We start from the raw sequence: 22572 nt of genomic DNA on the forward strand, positions 1-22572 counted from the left end.
TATTATTATCCAAGACAACATGATTATGGTCATCAATACAAGCGTCTTTGGGCATTTTATTTGCAAGAAGGGACATTGCACTTAGTAACAACATCTAGAGAAGCCCCTAAAATGGATAGATAATCTGAGTCTACATATAAACCAAACAACTTAATCTCTGCTTCTTGATTTTCTAGATTTTTTCACAAGCACACCGTTATCTGTTATTTCTGTCATAACATCAGGTACTCCCTCCCTACCATTTCTGCGATAAGCAAATTGTAAGTGTGATAAGGAGAGTCCACAGCTGGCAATCTTATTTCCCATTCCATTCGAAATTACCTTTTGGTGCAATAAAGGCTTAAGTGTACTAATTATCACTTTCTTTTTTTTTTCTTTAACAAGCATGCAAAATCACTTCAGCATTAACACATTTTTTTGTTTAAAGAACAGAAAAAAGTTAACATGGATCATAATATAATAAACATTTACAAGACTGGTGTAAAGTTGTAGAAGACAGTCACATTTTGAAATTATTCTCCTAAAATTTAATTCACATTCCGAATGTGAATGTGGCTTGTGTCCTTTATATAATCTTTACATATATGGTTAATTTTGATATCAAAAACATACAGCTAAAACTTCATATTTGTAGACTGTTTTCAAAATGTATTTTTAAAAGTAGAAACGCCCAAGAATTTGACATCGGCAATCAAGTTATAACAGAAAATACAATCCTTTGATATTTTTCACAAATGCCCTGTAACATACTTCCAGCTTTCAAGAAAAAAATTTAATAACGCCCAAGAAAAATTGTTAAAGTAGCACATTAAGAAAATATTCTACGAAATATCCACTTTTCTGAACTTGTGGCATTATATTAAGTCTCCTCCAAAGAAAATAAAGTGCCGCGCCACAGCATGATACGCCCGTCAAAAAATTACAATTTTCTTGAACAGTTTAGGTGCAAAAAATCACATCAACCTTGATTCTAAGATTTCGATGATTTTTCCATTCCTTAAAATATTTATCCATTCCCTGTGATGTAGGCATCTATTATAATAAATATTACATCACTAATAGATTTCTGTGCTGGTTGTGTTAGACCTTGTCAAATGCCCATCATCAAATTAGTCTTAACAACTTAATCTATACCAAATTAATTTTGAAAAAAAGGCTGGCCATCAAATGACAAATGTTATAAACTGACCAGCAGTTCTTCTGTCTAATCCCCAAAGGGCTGCTTAATCAGAGCGACTGAAACAGCTGGCCTTCCTACATTGAACTCATTAATTAATCTTTAACTGGATGCTTGTCTACTCATTACTACCAAGAGATGAATGCGTCTGCACTATCTACTATATTTTTTTTAAAAAAACATATAAAATACTCTCAGATTTTTTTTTTGGTTGAGATTTAATGTCCGACAGGTTTTAGTATGTAATTCATATGGACATGCTGATTTAACTCCACCCCATAAAATTAGTTTTTAAATTAATGATATAACATAATATCAGATTAGTCTATTATGCAATATTGAATTAATTTTAATTACTTTTCATCAAATTCATTTCAAAACTTAAGCTAATCAACAAGAGCTATTTTTAATCAAACAGGCTTACCCATTTGCCCAATTCTCAAGGGATATAGATAACGCCAATGCTCTGTCAGTTAACTGCCGCACTCAAAACCCATTAATTTCTCTCTAATTTGACATGCAATTTTCTGTTATCAAAATTCTTCTTGACCAGTGCCTGATAATTACACTCATGGGAGATATGGGATTCTCTAACATACATTATATTTTAGATTGCTGTCAAGTATATGCTTAAAAAATAAGTATTTTCTTAATATAACACTTTTTTAAATAAGAACAGTGCAATACTTTTACATTATTTGGGATGTGTAAATGAATAGTAAAAAGACACATTTTTTTTTTTAAATTCACTTAAATTAAAGGTCACAGTGACCTTGAAATAGGTCGCGACACACCTTCTACCTAAGATGCATAATCTGGCGAAGTTTGATGATTGTATGTGTTATGGTTTTCTAGTTATGGGCCGGAAAGGATTTTTCCATATTTGGCTATAACTTCTTAATTAAAGGTCAGAGTGACCTACTTTTTGTGTGCGACACACCTTCTACCCAAGATGCATCAGATGACAAAGTTTGATAATCCTAAGCCTAGTAGTATTGAAGTTATGAGCCGGAAACGAAAAAGCTAACAGACAGACGGACGAACACGAAGCCTATAACATAATACGTCCCGTCTTAAGACGGGCGTATAAAAATTGTATCATCTGTCCTAATGATATAAGTAGGTAAAGAGTTCCGAAACAGCATTAGTACACCAAAAAAGACTTACATCTCAACAACTATCAAGCCTTTGGATTTCCCCACTGCATGCATTCCTTCCTGGAACGTTTTGTTTGGGTATAGCAGCATTAGTTGTGGTGTCGGAATCTTTAACGTTACCCCATCAACTATTATGTAGCTGTATTCTCTGAAAAGTATAAATAAAAATAATGAGAGTATTTAAAAAGATTTTACTTAACGATAAGATGCACGAACAAGCGATTTTTTTTTTACCTCACCCAAGCTGAAGGGTTAAGTGAGCTTTTTTGATTGAAATAAGCCTCTTCTTTGTCGAAGGCCACTATGCTTTTCGATATATTCTGCAACAGACTTGAGTTTAACTTCACCTGACCGTTTACTTCTTCGATGGATGAAATTAATTTTCTCTCAAATACTGAAAATATAATGTCAATCAATTTTACTTGAAGTCCATGAGTTTACAAATTTTCATACAAAAAGACATCAACATGGTCAATGACTTTAACTTTTATTCAACACATGTATCACCCTCTGTTTTTAGCTCTACTGGTCAGAGACCAGAAGAGCTTATGCAATAGTAAGGTGTCCGTCGTCCGTCCGTCTGTCTGTCTGTTTGTAAACAATTTTTTCAAAACGCTACTCCTCCTACAGTTTTGGTCTGATTTTAATATAACTTGGCACACAAGTAGCCTACACAAAGATACATAAAATAGTGCATCGGATTTTAATTTCGATGAACGGTGTTGCCATGGTTACTTAAAATAGAATTTTCTGTGAAATTCCTTTAAAACGCTACTCCTCCTACAATTTTGATCTGATATCAATATAACATGGCACAAAAGTAGACTACACTAAGAAACATAAAATAGTGCATCGGTTTTTGATTTCAATGAACGGTGTTGCCATGGTTACTAAAAATAGAATTTTCTGTGAAATTCCTTTAAAAATTCCTTTTAAATGCTACTCCTCCAACAATTTTGATCTGATTTCAATATAACTTGGCACAAAAGTAGACTATACTAAGATACATAAAATTGTGCATCGGTTTTTGATTTCGATGAACTGTTTTGCCTTGGTAACTAAAAATAGAATTTTCTGTGAAATTCCTTTAAAACGCTACTCCTCCTACAATTTTGATCTGATTTCAATATAACTTGGCACAAACGTAGACTACAATAAGAATAATTAAAAAGGCATCCTTGCTTTTCAAAAATATTTGATTAATACCAAGGGGCAGATTCCAAACAATTCATTCATTTTCATTCAGCATACCCCCCATCCCCATCTGACCCAGGGGCCTTGAAATTCACAATTCTGGAAGATCAGGACCCTTGCTCATCATAACTTTATAGGTATGTTCACCTGCTTAATAGCTAGGAGCAAAAAGGAAAATTTTCAAAGAATTCATGTATTTTCACTATTACCAGAAAAAGTTTGTTTAATGCCTAGGAGCAGAGAAATTTTTTTTAAAGAATTCATGTATTTTCACTATATAATCAATAGAGCCCCGCCCTAACACCAGAACCCCTGACCCCGGGGTCATATAATTAACAATTTTGGTAGAGGCACTCTTGCACATCATAACTATACACTTAGTTAGTTTATTTAATACCTAGGAGCAGAGAAGATTTTCAAAGAATTCATGTATTTTCACTACATAATCAATAGAGCCCCGCCCTGAAACCAGAACCCCTGACCCTGGGGTCATAAAATTCACAATTTTGGTAGAGGCACTCTTGCTTATCATAACTATGTACTTAAGTTTGTTATTCACAGGAGTCTGAAGTTTTTATCGTCCAAAAAAAAGAACAAAAAAAAATAATACGGAAAAAAATTTTCCTACCCTTAACTAAAAAAACCCCAGGATGGCAACGTGTTTTAGGGGGACCCACCAAAACAAATACATCTGGGGTTGGTCAGAAAAATCTCGCAACTAATTCAGTATACGGAGTGTTTGTGCTATTTATTCAAGTTACGAAATCCAATCTGCTTGACGACTACGGGCTGTTCATGGCCCGTTTTCCAGTCTGACAACTCATCCTGGACTCCATGCCACTAAAACGGAAGTGAACTCCGAAGTGAATATAGGGTAGGAAAATTTTTTTCCAGATTTTTTTTTTTTTTTTTTTTTGACGATGAAAACTTCAGACTCCTGTGGTTTCAGGGGCGTAGTATCCGGGGGGGCCAGGCCCCCCACTTTTTTTCCCAACCTTACTTACACTAAAGGAAAAGGTAATTGAAAGCCTGGTTGGCCCCTCCACTTTTAGAAATGTACGTAAATTGTAGTATAAGAATTGGTACTAAAAGTAGTTGACACTGAGAAAAAGTTTACCCCCCCCCCCCACGACTTTGGGCAACTTTTTTTTCTGCTTGTCAACTTTTTCAGGTAGGTAAAAAAAAATTTCTCTGCCTGGCCCCCCCACTTTCAAAAACGATGCTACGCCACTGGGTTTATTTGACACCATTGAGCAGAGAAGAAGATTTTCAAAGAATTGATGTATTTTCTCTATATAATCAAAAGAGCCCTGCCCTAACACCAGAAACACTGACCCTGGGGCCATAAAAGTCACAATTTTGGTAGAGGCACTCTTGCTCATCATAACTATGTACTTAGTTAGTTTATTTGATACCCGGAAGCAGAGAAGTAGATTTTTAAAGAAATGATGCATTATCACTTTATACTTATTTAACCCTGCCCTAGCACTAGAACCCCTGACCCCAGGGCCATGAAATTCATAATTTTTGTAAAAGACTCAAAGCTGATTACAATCATGCAAACAGTTTGACGGGTGTTGCTAAAACGCGGAACGGAAAACGGAACGGAAAGCGGAACGGAACGGAAAACGGAAAATTTTTTGTCAAACAAACATCATAGATTCCATATAAATCAGATAAAAGAGCAATATTATTGTTGTAAAAGTCACTTTTAATAACAATTAATTGTAAACTATTACATATTCATGAGTCATACATACCCTCCGTGGAAAAAATGCTAGTGAAAGACCCCCCCCCCCCCCACACACGAAATAGGATTTTCGTGTTTGGGCAAAGGACATATCCCCCCTTTTATTTGCTTGTCAAATTTGTTGGAATTTTTTTTCTGACCCCCACCCCCTCTTTCAATTTGTTTCCAATGTCAATGTCTGAAAAGACAAAAATAACTAGTTTTGCTATTCAGATTATGCACGCAGTGTCGAATTCGCGAATCATGAAAGGGGGTGGCAGTTTCGGGTCTGTGTAGGGGCCCACAGCCACATTAAAAATTGATTTGTTAAACCTTATGTACATTTTGGACACAAAAAGGGGGGATCTATTACAACTTCTAAGACATTTCCGCTGAGCACTCATTTTTACGGGGTCATTCATATACGCCTTCTGCCCGTGGGGGTTCGGGTTAGAGTACCCCCTTGCTTGTCGTAAAAGACGACTAAATGGGGCGGTTCTTCGGATGAGACCGTATAAACCGAGGCCCCGTGTCACAGCAGGTGCGGCACGATAAAGATCCCTCCCTGCTCAAAGGCCGTAAGTGTCGAGCATATGCCTAAATTTGCAGCCATTCACCGGCAATGGTGACGTCTCCATATCAGTGAAATATTCTGGAGAGGGATGTTAAACAGTATACACCCCCTAACATGCACACATATGTGGCGCAAACAAAATTTAACTTCAATGAATGCAAAGATTCTGCAGTCTGCATTATATCTACCACAACTTTGTCTATCCACAAAAGAACTCTATTTTTGAATAAAATTTTAACAATCAGTGTGTATAAGAGATGTTTATTCGAGCTTGCCGTAAAGGTTTGCCATAAACGTAATCTTAATAATTTTTTTAAACATTTTTTTTCTTCTCTTTCCATGGTTCATTTAGATATCAAATATTTCCCCCCCCCCCCAAGTCATAACCTTTTTACTACGGAAATGTTCCTTCAAGTTCACATTCTCATCCTTTTTATGAATATAATAAATGTAGTAAGTTAGTGTAAATAATAGTACTGAAAGATGTTAGGAGTTGGAACTTATCCCCTCTCCCGAATCAAACAATTAATTGTTTTCTTTTTGTGTTTTATCTCCCCTCCCGAATCAAACAATTGTCTTCTTTTTGTGTTTTTTGCTTGTCAAATACTTTTCAAGTTCGTCTACCCCCCCCCCCTCCTTTTTCAAATTCGATTCTATGTGACGCGACTTTTGTAAATAAGAGACTGAGCATGACAAAATCAACTTGTATTTAATAGTGGGGGATTGAATGTGTACAAGATATATCGTTAATGATAAAAATTGTGTATTTTAAGTGATTTAATCCAAAATAATTTATTCCGTTTTCCGTTCCGTTCCGTTTTCCGTTCCGCGTTTTAGCAACACCCACAGTTTGACTGCTTGATGTCCAAGAGTATAGAAGATTTTTAAAAAATTGCATTTATTTTAGTGGTTTTAGCCCCATCCCCCAGGCCCCAGGAGGGCAGGGATCATGAAATTCACAATTTTTGTTCCCCTTCACCCATAAATGCTTTGTGTCAAATGTGGTTGAAATTGGTTCAGTGGTTGCAGAGAAGAAGCTGAAAATGTTCTAAAGTTTAGGACCGATTGACGACGAACGACGGCGGACAAAAACAGATAGCAATAGGTCACCTGAGTGACTAAGGTGACCTAAAAAGAGGGACAGGGAGATACTAAGAAAACAAGACAGACGGATCCATGATACATCTGTAAAGAGTTATGGCATTGGGCCCCAGATTTTCCCAAGAAATACCTGTGCTAAAAGTGCGGTAAATTTGGCCATTGGGCTTATCAGTGCCCAGATAATGAGGAGGATCAACAATTCGTCAAAGATGTAGAAAAAGAAGAATCTCTGACGCACAGAAGAAGGAAAAGTAATTTATGTATTCCGAATAAAATCTGTTATTGTTTATATTGTGTGTTATTGTTTTTTCCGTTTTCGGAAAATCCAGTTTGAACCGGCTAGGCTTTGACTGTGAATGAAATTGTGACGTCATAATCACATACTTGAATGGCTGCCAAATCGTAGTAGCAGCGATCGTAGTAGCAACGTACAAGTCTACCTGGCCTGTACTGCCCCCATCTAGCCCCCATAGGGGTTTGTACTCAGTTGAACCCCCTAGCCCCACTGCACTCAGTTGAACCCCCTAGCACTCCAGACCTGCACTCCCTTGACCCACCCAGCGGCTCAGCCGATCAAATTCCCACCCCTCAGGGCCAAAAATGCACTTAGTTGACCTCGCCATCCAGGCGGATTAAAGTGTACGTGCTGAGAAACCCTCAGACGCGTACGATCAAAAGTGCATACGGGAAAACGTTGAAGTACTTCACACCAGTAATTATACAAGGTGGACCCGCAGTTATAGTTTTCAAGGTTCAAGAAAGACATGGCTGACAAGCTCAAGAAGGTGCATCAAAATTATCAACAGTACATGCCATGAAACTTATGGACATGAACTAAAACATGATTGCACGGTACGTGTAAAAAAACATCAAAAACATCGAGTCTTAGAAACATTTAATAAAGAGACGGAGTTTATTCTGAACATTAAATTTTTGGCAAAATGTTTCGTTTAAATTACATACCTAACAAAAATGAGAGGTTATTTAAGTTCAATATTTATACACTAAATTGAAGACAATTTTTTCCGGTTATTTTCTGATCTTGACAATGAGCACACGGCGGTTATGACCGGTTGACAGAAGATGCTCACTCCACCATGGCACCTGATCCCACCTCTGATGTTTCGGAGGTCCGTTTTTGCTTTGCTTTTATTTTGTATATTGTTAAATGGACTTTGAGATTGAATACTGTTCGTTATCTCCATATCCTTCTTGAGACTTATTTGCAAAAGGAATATGACTTCATACATATTAAATGACAATGTGCATTTTGCACGCCTTTCTCATCAATTTTGTTTTAAAAGTTATATAGATAATTATTATAAATACATAAAAAGACCTTTTTTATTCGCTTAAAAGCAATTATTCCGAAACTATCAATAAATTCAGGACAACTCTTTAAACTTAGACATATTCATTGATGGAGGCCTCTTCACTACCAAACGGGACAAGGATTTCCTTTGCTCCCCTGCAAGTTAAAAGTGTAAGTTAATCTCTCTTTCTCTTTCTTTCTCTGTCTAACTCTCTAAAATAATGTGTATAATACAGATTTTTTTCAGAATTTAGGTTGGATAAATAACGCTTGTCTCCAATTGAGCGCAACCACAGGATGAGAATCCACCATTCAGTCGACTGAATGGCCACTGGATAGTCACTGAAAAGACCCTTTCCCGTGACCTACTTTTTATTGAATAATCAACTTATTTTTTTATTTAAAAATTTAATTTCACTTTTAAATAAAATAAATAAATAAATAAATAAATAAGAAGACGTAGTAGCGTTATTGATAAAGTAGCGGACTCTAACGCAGGAGACCCAGGTTCAATTCTAGGCATCAGCCTTTTTTATTTTTTAATTAATTTTTTCCTCAATTGTTTTATTTAGTATTTATCTAATACTAAATAAAACAATTGAGGAAAAAATTAATTAAAAAATAAAAAAGGCTGATGCCTAGAATTGAACCTGGGTCTCCTGCGTTAGAGTCCGCTACTTTATCAATAACGCTACTACGTCTTCTTGTAAAATGTGGGTTTAAAATCAATCAATTTGTAAAAATTGATGAAACTATCAGTTCACCTGTTGTACCGAGGAGCTGCAATGTGTATATATCTTGTATATTTTTTGTATATTCTATGTTAGCGCGAGGATTTTGGGGACAGACTAATTAATTACACATCGCCAATCGGGATGATGACAATTATCAGCGACTGGCACCTGTTCTTGTGTCAGAGATTTGAGATTAAAGTTCTGAATCTTGAAAAGAAACGATGGCAAATCAACCTGGAGTAGGTGGTGGAGGAGATGGAGGTGGTCCGTCACCCCCTAAGAAACTGAAGACGGCATCGGTAACTTTTTTTAATTTTAAAATCGCATTTATATAACTTTTAACTGTGAACACCATTTTTGACTTGATTTGCAAATCGTATTGTTATTAATGATCAACTCCGCAATATTTCATTAGAAAAACTAAATTTAAGTCAAAATAGATAAACATTGTATTATACGAGAATTATATTTAATTATACGATGAGTTGTAACCAAAAAAAACAAACAGAATACATGAAAATATGCAGAATTCCCTGATATTTGACACTAACATTATTTGTATACTAACAAAAATAATATTAAATCATACATTTATTGAATAAATTTAACAACAATTTGATTGTTATTGGACGGAAGATTGATAATGATTACCACAGGTCATTATTTTGTGGGTAATGAAAACATCCTTAGCTTATGTAGATTCAAGTTTATCATGACCCCCAGGGAAATCCAGTCAAAGCACCCCTTAATAAAACCGTGCAGACTCCTGGTCAAAGCATCCCCTGAGGCTGAATTTGGTTGAAGCGCCTCCTGATTTTGGTCAAAACACCCATATAGAATTTTACAGTAATATGATGCTACAAAACCGCCTCCAAATATTGGTCAAAACGTCCCCTGATTTTGGTCAAAACACCCCCTTACATTTCATCTTTTTTCTTAGAAAGATATCGTCTGGGAATTGTCCCCAACTGGCAAACAATGGTCAAAACATCTATGGTTTTAGTCGAAGAGTCCCCTGATTTTGGTCAAGGCATCCCCTAATATATTTTAACAAACACATATAACAGAATAAAACTGTTTTTTATTAATAATATCATCCTTGTTTGGCATACGCTTTCAAAAACCTTTTACGGAATAAAACTGTATTATATTTATACTATTATCATTATATGGCAGATACCTGAATACTCTTTAAGGGGATGCTTTGAGCCAAATCAGGGGACGCTATGACCATTTATTGGGGAGAGTAAAGATTTGTTTGTATAAAGATTTTTTTCTATACATATGGGGTGCTTTGACCAAAATTAGGGGGCACTTTGACCAAATTAAGGCCTGGGGAAGCTTTAACAAACATTAGGGGGCAGTATTTTTTTCTATAAAAATATGTTTTGGGGCGCTTTCAGTTTGACTAAAATCAAGGGATGCGTTGACCAGTACTTGGGGGCGCTTTGACTAACATCAGGGGACGCTTTGACTTAAATTATGGACCGCTTTTACCAGGACGTTTTCATTGGGGGACACTTTGACTGGCTCCTAATGTTCAGGTGACTGTGGCACATTGGCCCCTTGCTTTCTTTTGGCTTTATTGGAAATACAAACGAGTCTTTTTACTTCAAAAAATCTTCCTTAGAAAAAAGATTTCAGTTTTCATTGATACAATCTGTACAATTTGATCCTTGCATTTTAGATCCAAGAAGCACAGCAAACTCTGTTTATCTTAGAGGCTACAGAAGAAAGAATGAATCCACAAGGAACCAAATATGGTGTGACGACTGTGCTGGCTAGCACAACAAATTTTGCAAAACGGCATGAACTGTACATAGCTGAAAAGCACGTTCAGAAGATCTACAACAGTAAACTTAAAACAGTTTTGGTGAAGGGGTTTACCCTTGGGGAGGATTCCTCGATTAGGATTTCTGAACATTCTATTGTATGTATTCAATACTCATTCTGAAAATTTGATAAGTGATAGAAAATCATACTATTGAATGACTGTAGAAGTATTTTACTTAAAGGCAAATTGTATTCAAATTTAAAAACGAAAACTGACTTCAGATACGATAAATAAAAAAGAAATCAAATTTAATATATTTTACAACTGATTTAAATTTACATTACCTCAAAACGTTGTGCATAAAATTACATGAAATATATAAATTTATTTTGAACATGAATGCATTAATTATTATACTGTTGTTACAATATGAGTCTATTTTATTTGTAAGCCTTCAAAGAAGGGAGGACATATTGCTTTCTTGCTGTCTGTCGGTCGAACTGTTGGTCCATTTAGTTTCCGTTCATTTTCTTTGCAACCGTTGCATATACTGAAATGAAAATTGGTATACTGGTATATCACATGAATATCTAAGCCTAGTTCTGTATTGAGTACGATCGCACCATTTTTGACAGAGTTGTGCCCCTTGAACTTAGAAAAATTTAAATTATTTGCGATTTCTGTTCATTTTCTTTGCAACCGTTGTACATACTGAAATGAAATTTAGTATACAAAGAAGTTGGTTCACTTTATACATAAAATGGCCCTGTAGATATACCAATTAATTGATCAACACTTGATTTTCTATTTGAAGCATTAAAATAAAATAGAGACTTGGTGCTTTCCTATCCTATTAAAAAAATTTTCCACTAAGTCCAGGTCTAAGAGAACTGGCTTTATGAAATTACAATGATCTTGAATTTTTAGGAAAACAGTATAATTGAGTACATCCGATGAAGAAAAATAATATGAGCGCACCCACTGATCTAAAAAATAAAACATGTCCATGAATCTTCAGAAACAGTTTTATCATATACTGACAGCATATTTTAGATCAGAGGTTGCGCTCTATATCAAATATTAAAAAATAACTTTAAAAATTGGCCGTTTTTGTAGACTTTTTCTGAATATGGGAAAATTGACGCATATCATGACGTCATGATGCATTGACTAGCCAGAAAATGACATTATTTTTTATAGGATCAGAATCACTAAAGATCTAAGTGATATTTTAATGCATTGTTAACTAAAACTTAACAGTTTCAGTTTTTCAGAAATTCACAGGGCCAAATAAGGCAAAGGTGAACCTTGTTCTTTACCATATGAATATCTAAGGCAAGTTCTGTTTTTGTTACGATCGCACCATTTTTGACAGAGTTATGCCCCTTAAACTTACAAAATTCCAATTATTTGCAGTTCAGTTCCTTTTCTTTGCAACCATTGTACATAATGAAATGAAATTTGGTTTACAGATAAATCACATCAATATCTAGATCCAGATCTGTTTTTGGTTCGATCGCACCTTTTTGACATAGTTATGCCCCTTGGACTTACAAAATTTCCAATTATTTGCCGTTTCCGTTCATTTTTTTCCGCAACCGTTGCATATATTGAAATGAAATTTTGTATACCGATTTATCAGATGAATATCGAGGTCAACTTCTGATTTGGGTATGACCGCGCCATTTTTGACAGAGATGCCCGTTGGACTTGGAAAAATTCCAATTTGGGGGGAGGGGGGCATAAGTGTTTTACAAATATCTCTTGTTTTTTTAAATATCGAAAACTATTATGCATGTAATTAAAAAAATATTGCAAAACTATTCTGCATGAAATTTGAAAAACTATAGATTATGGACGCAGCTATGGCACGAGCTGTTTCTATGTAAAGTTTTCAAATAAGAAAATAAAAATTAGTTTTTACTGTATCATAATACATACATAATGATATGATTTGGGTATTATGAGTCTTTGCCATCAATACGGTCAATGTAACACTGTATTGCTACAACACTAATCATAAAACTTTAAAAACATGCCAAATTATACACTCATAATAAAATTTACTTTCTTTCATGAATTATCACAGATCACAAACATCATACCATGTCCCACGTCAAAAAGAATTGTGACAATTAAAGATAATACAGGGGACATTGAAGTAAAGTTATGGTCGGATAAGGTAAACCTAGTATCAACTGCTGGCCATGCAGTTGAAATGACCTGCTTAACTGTGGACAACTACATGGGAAGAGTGTCCCTTAACTCGAACATCTCCACAGATGTAAAGGTAAGAATTATAACCATCTCCCCCACCACCTGCACCTTTTATGGGATGCGTTAAACCACATTATGAAATCCCCACTCTTCATGGAAATATATACAAAATATCTCAAAAGTAACACCACATTTTTTTTTAATTACTTGCTTTAATATTATATTTTTTTAAAATTAGGGTCAATTGGGAGAGATAAAAACAGAAATGAAGTTTTTGTGCTTTCTTGACATAAATGCAGTTTCAAGCAAACAATGTGAGGAAGCAAAATGATTATGGAATTGTTACATGAGAATTTCTTTCGATCACACTTCTTTTTTCATGATGCCATACCATATTTATTGTATTCAAGAGAGATACATGCAGTTACAGCAATTGATACCATTTTACACAATCTTTTTGGAAAATAAGAAAAAAAAAATTACATGTACTACAATTTCAGGGACCAACTAAGCTTACAAAATTTGAGATTTCACCTCTTTCCTTAAACATTTAATAATAGATTTTTATATGGTGTTCTTTCTTAATAAATTCCAATCCAAATTTAAGTTTAAAAAAGAGGGAATCAACATGCAGAATATAAAACAAAAAAAACCATATAATTTGTATTCATTTATGATTGATTTTTATAAACTGTATATTTAAATAATATATAAAAATCATTTGGACTTGATACATTTTCATCGTTACTGAATAATCATATGTATGTGAATGTTTAACACCAGGTGCTTTAATAATTATATGATTACCTGTAATGGGAGTTTCTTAACCTGTGCATTATCATGATTATGCATTTTAAATATAGATCATAATATATGAATGACATAAATTACTATCTGATTTATTAGCATGGAAATTTCAAACCTGTTCAAGAAAATAATGCATATTGACATTCATTAAAATACAGATTGTTGATACAGAAGACACAATAGAAGGAACAGTTGTGGCAGCCTGCTTTGAAGAGTTAGTTTATAAACATGTTGTTTTGCTTCTATAACAATATTGTAAATTTACAGTAAAAAAGGTAATTCCTCACCACCATCTCTAACATTACATAAGTTGTTTAAAAGTAAAACCATGCTCTCTTAAACTTTCAATAACACATTAACATATCTCTGATCAGATGTAATTTTTAGCTCACCTGAGCTGAAGGATTAAGTGAGCTTTTCTAATCACATTTTTTCCAGCGTCCGTTTGTATGTCTAGCTGTCTGTCCGTCTGTCTGTAAACTTTTCACATTTTCAACTTCTTCTCAAGAACCGCTGGGCCAATTTCAAACAAACTTGCCAAAAAGCTTCCCTGGATGAAGGGGATTCAAGTTTGTTCAAATGAAGGGCCACACCTTCATTCAAAAGGAGATAATTGAGAATTAGAGAAAATTTGGTGGTATGTTTTAAAAATCTTCTTCTCAAGAACCACTGTGCTAGGGAAGGTGAAACTTCTTGGGAAACATCCTCAGGTAGTTTTATCGGTTTATGAGTTGGTTGCTTAAGAATGAAATTTCAGTACAGAAAACTGCACTTCCACAGTAATTGGGGCTTGGGGAGGGAGATGTACTTGTGTTACGACTTATTCGATCATCATCTGTTATATCACATATTTTTTCTATTAAACTTTTTATTCTTATACAGAATTTATTCTTATACAGAAATAAAAATACTTTTAATTTGTTAACAGGTGCACTTGTGAGCAGAGTGTATGCTGCCAGGATATACCAGAAATCAGATGCGTGACAGAAGAAGACCATCGACACTGTATTACAAAGCACTACGGGTTCTCCCCAGTTTGTCTTCACCCTTCTGTTTTGAGGACGGCATACCATTCAAGGAACAATTTTATCACTACAATTATATTGTAAACCAAAAAAACATTGAAAACTGAATAGTTGTAGACCTGAAGTAAGAACAAATGTACCGTAGTGGCGCCGGAAATGATTTCGGATTCGGTTTGATTATTAGTTTGTTTACTGTTTGTACATAAATCATGCTTGTTTTTTCTACAAAACTATCAACTTAATTTGGTGTTTGTGCCCCCAAAGAGTGAGTACACTGTGTATATTTGTCATTTGTCTGGTAATTGATTATAATACATAATTCTTTCACACTGTTAGCGATTCTCATGCCTGTTTTTATGATTTGAAATGTGCGTTTGTTCTTTTGTTTGAGTATGGCGTGCCTTAAATGTCATTATTTCATAATTTGATATATGTATAAGAGATAGTATGATTACTATGTCATTATTTCATAATTTGATATATGTATAAGTGATAGTATGATTACTATGTATTTTTCAGTTTCAACCCTCGGTAAGAGAGGTTTGTGGGTAGACCAATAAAATTTTTCCTGTAAAATTTTGTTGCGTCGTGAACACTTACAGAGGAAATCTTAGGCACAGCTTTCGTCACTCTCTCTTCAATGTGGCTCAAGGATTTACTACAGAACAAATCCTGAGATGTCCCACGACTTGCGGAAAGACAGAGAGCTATCTGAACTTGGATCGGCACAATATACTCAGGCCGTTACATCATATTTAAAGAGGCTATCACATTGCCTAAGTGAAGTTTCGCACAAATTAAGGTATTCTTTCTCGGTGCATTTATAATAATAAATCGAGAGAGAGTTCCACATGTCAATATGGCATGAGAATTCGAAGGGAAAAAAACATGAAAAAAAAGTTAAACTTTCATCTTTATACAGCTCAACAAACTTTTTAAGCTCACATGGTTTTTCGCACAAATTAAGGTCACATTGTTATGATATAATATTGTGTATCGAGACAACAAAATACATTTTAAAAGTATTTGTTTACATAATTTGAGTATTATGTAATTTACTACATAATTCACAGAAATCAATTGGTAGTACTTTGATTTATTCATGGCTGAAAAATAACAATTACTCTCATTAGATTTTTTGTAGTTTCTTGCCAATAGTAACTGTCTTGTTATCCGTTCTTTTGAAAGCTATAGCTCTTGGCAGGAACTTAGACATGGGTACAGTACTGCTACTGTAATTTGTATTTTCTGTACATTTTGACTTTTTAACTCGGGGTGGTAATAGTATTTTTCATATATTTGAAAGCTTTCTATGTTAATAAGGTGAGAGTTTTTTGAAGTCAACTTCAAAAATCTAGAATCATGAAAATTTCATCCCACTGCAAAATCTTAACGTTTCAAGCCGTAAATGCAGAAAACTTTTACTTTTCATAGAAGGAATGTACTTTTCAAAAAAAATAAACAACACTTCATTATCCTGCCTTTTAGTGTGGTTTCCTTTTGCAATATTATCGATTTTGTGCGCTATATTTTGATAAAACCAAGAGGAGTATGGTAAATGAGCTAAGAATTTTCAAAATTACTCACCTTTAAGAGGAAAATTTTAAAACTTCAACTACATGGGGGCAAGGAAAGCTCCTTTTATGCAATTTGTAAAAACCTAAGGTAGAATCGTATAGTCGAAACATCCTAACATTTACTTTGGAAACCTTTGATAATAATTGTAAAAGACATTTATGCTTGACTTTATAAATGTAATATATATCGAAGGGTTATGCCCTTGTACTGCAGTTTCAAAATGGTAGTTTGTATTACAACAATGTGACCTTAACTTGTGCGAAAAACCATGTGAGCTTAAAAAGTTTGTTGAGCTGTATATATTTATACATACATATGTAGTATTATGTTAAAGTTAAAAGGCATAAATTCTTTAAAGTGTTTAAGTTGTTATGATTAATTTAGTAATAATTTCTAGTGCAACTCCTTTCGTATTCTGCAATATGTGTAAATATTTTATACACATTCATGTTCATCAGAAATAATATTAAATTTTATTCATGAATTTGGTCATTTTTTTTCCTGTGCAAGCTCCTTCAGCTTTAATGATGGATGCTAATTTAAAATATGAAGCAGTTCTTCTTCCTGATATTGATGAACAAGATATGCAAGCGGTATGTTATATTTTGTATTTTATTGATTATATATTTTTATTTTATTTTAATTTCATGATATTGACCACTTTTGTGGTATTATACAAAAACTAACATTTAAAGTTTCAAATCTAATATGTTTTGTAATAGATATCCTGCTTTTCCAGAAAAATTGCTCCATTTTATCAATATTGTCATTTCACAATTTTTCTAATTTGCTTTAAATTTTAAAAGTATAAACTTAATAATTTATCAGGTTGTCAGGAAGCTTCTCCAAATTTACTAGCTGAACTAGGGCCTATTCTTGAAAAGGAGATTGAAGAGATAAAAAATAATCATTTACCTACTGCTGAATATAATCTCCTGATGCGTATGTTGTTAACATGAATTAAAGGATTCAAATAGATTGTGAACCACCTGGTCAGTGATGAGGATGATGTTCAAATGGATGACATTTCAACAACAACAAATCATGATTATGCCAATGAAGATGAAGATGCTGAAGATGAACCATACATTATTCCAGATCCTGTTGCAAGTGTTATAAAGGAAGAAACAGCCACTTTTTTGACAAATCAAGAGGAAGAAAATAAAGATGATAAATGTTCATCTGAGCTATATGCTGGTATCTAAAAAATATTTGGATTTGTTTTGCTCATATGTAGCTTAAGTATCCGGTTGAAGTTGTGTGATGAGGTTGTTAGCTATGTCATCGGCATTAAAGCAATGCTACTTCCACCAGGAAACAGCATGATAAAAAGTGTTTATGCACTAAAGGTCACCTATTGATTACGCATGGTCTCTTGTAGATATAATATCGAACGTATTCTTCCTTATAAATCACAAATCCCCTTCTGGTGTATTGTCCTGACTGGTGCGCTAATTCTTTCCGCTTAATGTATTTAGGCAAACCTCGTCAGACAAGCTTCTTAGGAAAGCTAATACTTGTATAAATAAGTTAAATTCACTTTACAAATCACGTCTTGTCTATTAACATAGAAAAACCTGTTTGTTAATAAACTATCTGTACTTGAAGTTAGCTTCCACGAATAGTTTACAGAATGAAATACTTATCAATTTCACAGATGTTTTAAGTAATTCGGACATGAAACAATTCGTTTAAACAGAACCCCTGCATGCCGTGATAATGTGGTACCAACAATAACACGCATTGCTCAGATTCAAAATATGCTTGATGTAGCATGGAGTGAAATATAACGATGAAGATCGGAATGTAAAACAAGTTAAACCTCTATACAAAGCAATCTTGGATGGGACAGGAGGAAGGTCAACAATCTAATCTATACTTGTAATAACGTGACTAACATCACGCATTATTTCAGAAATGGGGAAGTTTCTAGTATGCCGATCCCCAGAGTCACACGATTGCGCATTAGCAGTTATTTCCCTTGTCGTTGCTATGCAGAATGTAAACAAACCGCAATTTCCTTCTTTTTTTCAACAAAATGCATCTGATCAAGTGATTGGGGTTAGGTTATATAGTTTTTAATAATCGGTGTTGTTTTATAAAGCCGATCCGTAATCTTTCTGTCTTTGGGCTAATTTATGTCATTTTTACCTACAAAAGGCATTACTTTGAGTGCCATTTGTGATATTAATCTTGCATGAATCAGCCTTCGTGCCGATATATTATATACCACTTCATGAAATGTATCGCTTTACAGAGAACATGAACGTAATCAGCTCTATTGTCGAAATATGACCGATCTTGAGCGCTAAGTTTAGGCAAGTTATTGTAAAAGCGACTTACCGTTAACTGCGCTTGATATTCTAACCTCCTAATGTCCCCATTTAGAATATTGTTCCTTCAAATCGATGATGATGCACAATTCGATCAATCGGTGACAAGTAATTAGCTAAATATTATTTGTTAAATCCATGTATTTCTTATAAAAATCTCGCAATTCTAATGGCAGTGCACTTTGAATCCTATCAGGTATTTCTTCATTACGCCAAAACACAAGTGACGCATCTCATGAATATTCATGAGATTACGTCAACAAATGATCATGTGATCACATTCCTAATCAACGCAAGATGGAGTTAACCTTCCTAAACCAGTACGTTATATTACGAAATCTTTTAATTCTCATTTAAAAAAACTGTGTTTTTTAAACCAAATTTTTCACAAGGAACACGAATTTGGGGCCAATTTTGCGATATGTGGCTTATTCTTCGATTTTGTCGATCGCTCACGCGATCGTATGTATATCGTACGCCGCCTTCGGCGGCACCTATTTTAGCGCCATATTTAAAGGGACCGGTATACTAGAAGTGTTCCATGAGGGTTCTGGCCTAGGGAACAAGGATCATCATGTTGTTTTCTCTGTTTGTAGTTGCTGGATACAGGAGGAATGGTGGAATGTCGACGAGCTGGTACACCATAACAGCTTTTGCTTGACCAGGTCGCTCCCGAAGAGATGTCAATCTCGGCTGTTGTAGCATGTCTGTTACGCTGCTAATTGTACTGTAGTAAGATGTTACCATTCGGGAAGGTCGTCTTTAGACCATCTCCAATTTGCCAAACTGTCTTTAGTGTAAGGATCCCAGATGGTACTCCCATACTCTAAGATGGGCCTCAGTAAGGTCAAATAACATAGGGCCTTTGTTTCTGATGGACACTGATGTAATGTCCCTAACAAAAAATACTATATAGTTAACTATAATGATAACTTTGACAATTTGAAAAACTTTGACGAAAAATTTTGACACTTTGAAAAATATTGGCGAAAACTTTGACACTCTGAAAAAATTTGGCGAAAAACTTTGATGAAAACTTTGACACTTTGAACAACTTTGGCGAAAACTTTGACACTTTGAAAAACTTATTTAGTTTCCTTTATTTTAATTAAATGTAGCATCCACAAGTCATTTTACGTTATTTATTACGCTATGTGACAGTATACAAAACTACCAGTTTTAAAAAGCGTATTTAACACATTTTCGTGTCTCTAACTTCAAAACATCTAATTGAACTGTAAAGATAAATTGTTAAACAATCGAAAAATTATAATTTTTTATCGCTGTATTTTGTTTTAATTCCTATCAAATGTTCAAGCATATTCTGAAATAAAACGTCACGATTTTAGCGCGTCGTAAAAACCGCATTCTTTTATTCCGCTGTTTATAGGACAACAGAGGATATATTCAGATTTCTTTGTACAATGGTAAATACAGCTGATTATTCTGAATATAATGATACCAAACACGACTAGCCAGATTCGTATATTGCTATGTTTATGGATAGTCAAATGTAAGCATTTTTTCGGAGAGTTTTTTCACTCGTTTGACGAACCGGTTGCATATGTGTTACAATAATAGATCGAAAGAGAATCTTCTCCTCTTTAAGAAACTGTGTAGATTTATTTTCCTTACATCGGCGCTAAGAAGCGATCTTTCAAATAACAACACAACATGTCGCCAGCGTGAATGATATTTGACGTCATTTTCACGCCCTCCACGATTCCTGTGAATTGTTTTGAAATGGAGTTTGTTTACTGTAACTATAGAAATATTCAGAGGGGGATAACTCTCGGATGTCTTTTTTATGGGGTACCCGAAGCGGTAATTTTAAATATAATAATTTTTTATCTAAGAAAAATACTAAATAAACATGTCAAAAATATAATAAAACAAGGAACGATGATTGGGACTGAAAAAGAAAACTTCTATAAAGTAAAATTGACGTTATAATTTTGAAGCAATAAAAAATTATAATCATGAGTATGAAATAAAATAAAAATGTAAGAAAATAAGTACCTAATGTAAAGAAAAAATACAATAGCTTTCTGATTTTTTAATTAAAAGAAATGTAAATAAATTCAATTGAGTTCATGAATAAATTAGTTTATTGTATGATATGCTAAATTCCAGAAGAACGTGTTTACAAAATTCATGTCACAGAAAATTTTGTACTTTTGGGACGTGGGATATCTTTTTTTATAACGTTCATTCAGCTTGTCTCATATGATTTTTTTCCATTGATATACAGTTTATGTCCATACATTGGCATTTTATTGAAACTTAATATATATGTTTTTATTATTTTCATATACAATACAAATGTGAAAATAGTATTTGCCAGGTGCTCATTTTCTTCAAGAGACAATAAGGCCTACAAATATTCTAGATTCATTTTCCATGGATGTACATCATATGCATTTAATCTAATATGTTGTGTAGATTTTATTATTTTACTTAGATTATATTTGACTAGTAAATACTATTTCTGAAATTTCTAAGTATTCTTGATTACAACACTAACAATAAATTACATGCATGCATGTTAGGGCATAAACGTCGGAAGCAAATTGAAAGTGGGGTGGCTGATTGAAAGTGGGGGCGGCGGCTAAACCAACAAAAAAGGTAAACCACAATTTTCAATGCCTAAAATATATCTATCTTTGAAAAGAAAAGGGGAGGTTAAGACCCCTATACCCCCCCTTACCCCCCCCCACCCCCCCGGTTTCGACGCCTATGTAGAATATGAACATATGGATGGGTAGACGGATGAATAGTAAAATTCAAATAGGCAAAATAATATTACTGATGCATCAAAGAGGTCTAAAATTTAAACAAGAAATTAAAATTGTGGTCCCCCAGCTGCATTTCATTTCTGGTATTTTTCACTGAGAGCATCTCGGGCGGCTCATACATCGCACTTCGGAGGTTTGAATGGAGCCTAGCGGAGTCAGCCGAGGATTGCCGATTGGAAATTTTTCGATATTTCAACTTTTCATTGCCGACATGTTTATTTTTCATTTCTGACATTTTAAAATTTTCATTTCTGACTCTTTTCAGATTGTACTTTTTGGTTATTAAAACAGGATTGAAGAATTCACTTATGAAAAATTTCATTTACGAGATGAAAAAAAATTTAAAGTGTATATCAAATGTCTTAGACATTGACATCTAATTTAGTGAACATACATGGGGATGAAAGTGCTGCATGTACCGATGAACTATACATGTACGTGTATAAACAAAATCTTTAATTTGTTTTACCGGCTGTTTGTCTCTATGTGGGTAATATTACATTATTTATGGCATATTGTTCCAAATATGAACGCCCTATAATATGTCATTCAAAAGTTATAACTAAAGTTGATTTTTTGAAAATTAGGTCAAACATATAGGTCCAGATCAAGGGGGTCAGAAATCATATCAATGAACATGTTAAATATGAAAGCATTATCTCTTCTCAATCAGAAGTTATAAGGGGAAAAATTGCATTTTTGAAAAGTATGTCAAACGTCAAGGTTCAAGGTCACAAGGTCAAAATCCAGTGTATTTAGAAATGATAATATACATATGAAATGTGAAAGCTCTATACAGTGTATTTTCCATCGTCACAAACCACAACTAAAATGTACAGTCCTATCACATACTAGTAAGCGGACGCCAAACCGTGGTTTGTGACTTTGTATCTTTTCTCATTCAAAAGTTATGACCAAGGTTCAAGTTTTTGAAAAGTATTTCGAACTTCAAGATCAAGGTCATGAGGTAAAAAATTATTAGGGGCCGCCAGGAGGCGGTCGGTTACTCGATATGAAAGTTTGAAGTCGCCGTGCGTTTCTGCGGACTTAGAACAATTTAAATAA

The sequence above is a fragment of the Saccostrea cucullata genome, unplaced genomic scaffold (assembly GCF_032062105.1).
Source record: "Saccostrea cucullata isolate Sc308-1 unplaced genomic scaffold, CSIRO_AGI_Scuc_v1 ctg6454, whole genome shotgun sequence".
In the NCBI taxonomy this organism is placed as follows: domain Eukaryota; kingdom Metazoa; phylum Mollusca; class Bivalvia; order Ostreida; family Ostreidae; genus Saccostrea; species Saccostrea cuccullata.